At 33.4% G+C, this 4,149-nt stretch overlaps 1 pseudogene; it reads right to left on the minus strand.

The window, feature by feature from the left end:
• Window positions 1–3,272: 3,272 nt before the first annotated feature.
• Window positions 3,273–3,948, minus strand: LOC140532279 (transcription factor E2F6 pseudogene; annotated as a pseudogene).
• Between the last annotated feature and the right edge of the window lie 201 nt (window positions 3,949–4,149).

Consider the following 4,149-nt stretch of genomic DNA (forward strand, 5'->3'; position numbering starts at 1 on the left):
CCGATAGTGAGTTACAGTCTCAGTTTTCTCATACCTCTTCCAACATTTATAATTTTGCTTTTCTTGTCACATTAACCAATTTGGTGGGTGGGAGGTAGTATCTCAGAGTTATTTTAAAATGCATTTTTCTCATCAATGTTGATTTAACACATTTTATATGACCATATATAGCTTTGATTTCTTTGTCTGAAAACTGCCTGTTCATATCATTTGACCATTTATTGACAGGATAATAACTGGTTTTCTTATAAATTTGAATCTGTTCTCTACATTTGAGAAATAAAGCCTTTATCAGATACTTGATACAAAATGTCTCCCTGATTTCCAGCTTTACTTTTAATTTTGGTTGAATTTGTTTTGTTTTTGCAAAAACTTTTTTAATTTTGTAAAATTAAAATTATTCACTTTATATTTTGTAACACTATCTCTTGTTTGGCCCTAAATTCTTACTTTATCTATGGATCTTACGGGTAAACTATTCCATGTTATCTTAACTTGCTTATGGTATCACCCTTCATGTCTAAATCATGCATCCATTTTGAAGTAATCTTAATAAATGATGTGAGATGTTCATCCAAGCCTACTTTCTGCCATACTGTTTTCCAGCCTTCCAGCAGTGTTTTTTTTTGTTGTTGTTGTTGTTGTTTTTTTTTTTTTTGGTAAATAATTCATTTCTTTCCCCAAAAGCTTGGAACTTTGGATTTATCAAACACTGAATTACTATGGTTCTTTATTGTAGTGAAGACATTGTAATGTACCATATACCTAATCTACTCAACTGACCCACCACTGTATTTCTTGGCTTGTATCAGATTATTTTGATAAGTATGACATTATAATGCAGCTTGAGCTCTTTTATTGCTGTGCCACCTTCCTTCATTCTTTTTTATTGATTCTCTTTCATTCTTCCAGATGAATTTCATCATTTTTTTCAAACTATAACTTTTTTGGTAGTTTCATTGGCACAACACTGAATAAGTAGATTAATTTTAGTAAAAATTTCATTTTTATTTTATTGGTTCAGTATATTTATGAGCAAATAACATTTTTAAAAATTATTTCCTCTAACTTTATTTGCATCACAAGTGTTCACAATTGTGTTCATATGGCTTCTTGGTTTGTCTTTGTAAGTAGATTCCCGAGCATTTTATATTGTTAGAAATTATTTTCAATGGAATTTTTCTATTTCTTGATACTGGACTTTGTTCGTAATATGCAGAAATGCTGATGATGTATGAGGTTTTATTTTATATCCTTCAGCTTTACTGAAGTTGTTAATTATTTCTAGTAGTTATTAGTTGATTTTCTAAGTAGATGATATCATCTGAGAAGAGTCATAATTTTATTTCTTCATTGTCTATTCTAATTCCTTCAAATTCTTTTTCTTTTCATCACTATAGCTAGCATTTCTAGCACAATATTGAATAATAGTGGTGATAATGGGAACCCTTGCTTTACCCCTCATCTTATTGGGAAGGCTTCTAGATAACCCTGTTACAAATAATACTTGCTGATGGTTTCAGATAGATACTACTCATCATTTTAGGGAAAGTTACATTTAATCTTATCCTTTCCAGGGATTTTTAATAGGAATGTGCATTGCATATTGTCACAGATTTTATATATCTATTGAATCAGTGGATTCCTTCAGTTTCCATTTTGCCATCTGATTGTAGGATATCAGAGCAGTTTTCCTTGATAATGTCTTGGGGAATTATTTTCTTCAGTGAAATTTTGCACCTCCTTTTCCATTTGCCTTTTTTAAAGGAGTTGTTTTTTACAATGGATTTTTGTACCTCCTTTTTTTCATTTAACCAATTTTACATTTTAAGGAATTCATGATTCTCCTGCATTATTCTTTCTCCATTTTTCTTTGACCTCTCCTATTTGTTTTTTTAAATTTTTTTTTTGAGGTCTTCTACATGTTCTTTTTTGGCTCTGTAGATCAATTTATATTTCTATTTGAGGCTTTGTATGTATCTATTTTGAAACTTTTTTCCTTTTCCTACTTTGTTCCTTGATTCTCCTTGTCACCATAGTAACTTTCTATGTTCAGGTTCCTTTTCTGTTTGTTTTCATACTCGTTTTCTGCCTATTTCTTTTTATTTTTATGTAAGAATTTGTCTCTGCACCTGCTATTCCAAGCTTCTTGCACTGAGGCTCAGGACCTTCCTGCTGATTTACTGTGAAAATAGAGCTTCCCTGCTGACTTGTACTGGTGGTAAGGTCTTTCTGTTAGCCTGCCCTGGGTTTGGACTCTCACTTCTGTTCTATCCCAGGGGCAGGACATCACTGTTGGCTGGTTCTGGGGTGGGGCTTATTGTTTGTTGGTCTACCTCAGAGTTACTCCCTTGCTGCTGGTGTTGTTGTGGTTGTTTTACTTTTCATATTTACATTTTACTTTTTGATGTACAAAGTGAAAATTCTACGTATGATTCACATTTGTCATGAGTTATCTAAACATTATACAAATATATACAGGAATATTCACATTTAATTTTATTCTGTACATCTTTATTATGTAAAGAGCTGACTGAAAACAATGCAAATAGTACTCACATGATGCAAACATTTTTTGTTTGCATTTTGGTACATGGTCTGCATTAGAAAGAAAGTACTTAATGATATACTGTATTCTTCAATTTCAGATTAGTCCAAATGTTTTGGTAGTAACAAACTTGTGCTCTAAAAGATTGCTTTCATAATTTTTTTTTCAGTACAGAAAGTCCTTGTTTCACTGTCTGTGTTTATCCTTCATTTTCGAAGAAGACCATGACATCAGAGAAATGATGACAAGACTTGAACTTGACTTTGAGTGAGGGAGGGCTGTGCAAGGACACCAGTCTCACTTTTCCCTCCTGAGCTATCTGGATCCAGTGACCAGATATCCATAAGTGAATGGCAAATTACATTTTCATAATTGTTTATAAAATGAGCTATTTTTCAAAATAAGTTAATATAACTGTATACAAGAGAAGTGTAAAAACTATCAGCCTTAAAGTTAATATCAAACTTGCCACAGAAGTCCTCAACAATTGATGTTTTTTTAAAGTCCAAACTGAAAAAGTGAGCCTCTCCACAAAGGAAATTAAGCCAACTTGACAAAAAGAATTGAAATCCTCCAAAGTTTTAAAGCTCAAGAAACATCAGGTGCTTTCTTTTCTCTCTCTCTCTCTCTCTCTCTCTCTCTCTCTCTCTCTCTCTCTCTCTCTCTCTCTCTCTCTCTCTTCTTCTTCTTCTTCTTCTTCTTCTTCTTCTTCTTCTTTTTTGATTCACTCTGCTAAAAGATTTCCTTCTTGATCAGGATGAATTGTAGACTTATTGTCATTTAAAGTAGTTGCTCAGTTCTTCAAATGTTTTGTAACTTTTATCATCTTGTTCTATTCCACACAAGTATACATCAATAGTCCCTTTGTGCTTCTTATCTGTATTGTTTAGGAGTGGGCACTTTCAATTTGGTTTCTTCTAGAGCCTTGATTGCAATGATCTTCTGTTCATGGAAAGCTTGAATAATATGAATATCTTGATAGATCTATAAGCTAATCTTACATTATTCTTTGTCATCTGTTACTTCAAACAGCTGCTGAATACAGTCAATTAACTCATCCAAAGCTTTTTCCATGGCTTTTAAATCAGTAAGTTCATCCCTTACCTTCTTTTGCTGGGGTACTTTTAATCCAATATGATCAAGTTCAGATCCAATCTACTGAATATGCTTCTTAGATCTTTTCTGAATGAAGTCAATTCCATCTAATTTATTTGTGATGTCATATGCTCTTTGTTTCCATTCTCCCAATGTTGCTTCAACTTCATTTAAATCAAGAAGTTCACCAGGAGCAGATTTGATGTGTGTCATAAATTGAAGAGTTAAGTAATTCAAAGATACATCATAAAAAATTTTGCTACTCTTAGTACTTCAGCAGGATCTCTATGTGGACCAGCAGCCATCGAATTCAGCTGATGGAGTCCAGCTTCCTAGGCATTCTCAGTGGGGTCCAGGTCCTGGGCCCTCAGTAAGGTGGCCTCCAGGGCTCCAGACATTGTCCTTGGCAGGCCAACTAAGTCAAATTGCTTGAAGTCCAACTCTTTATCCTGGCTAGGCTCTGAGGCAGGAAAAGCTCATCCAACTTCCAGTTTCCTTATTTTTTT

This window comes from Notamacropus eugenii, chromosome 3 (genome assembly GCF_028372415.1).
Source record: "Notamacropus eugenii isolate mMacEug1 chromosome 3, mMacEug1.pri_v2, whole genome shotgun sequence".
Lineage (NCBI taxonomy): Eukaryota > Metazoa > Chordata > Mammalia > Diprotodontia > Macropodidae > Notamacropus > Notamacropus eugenii.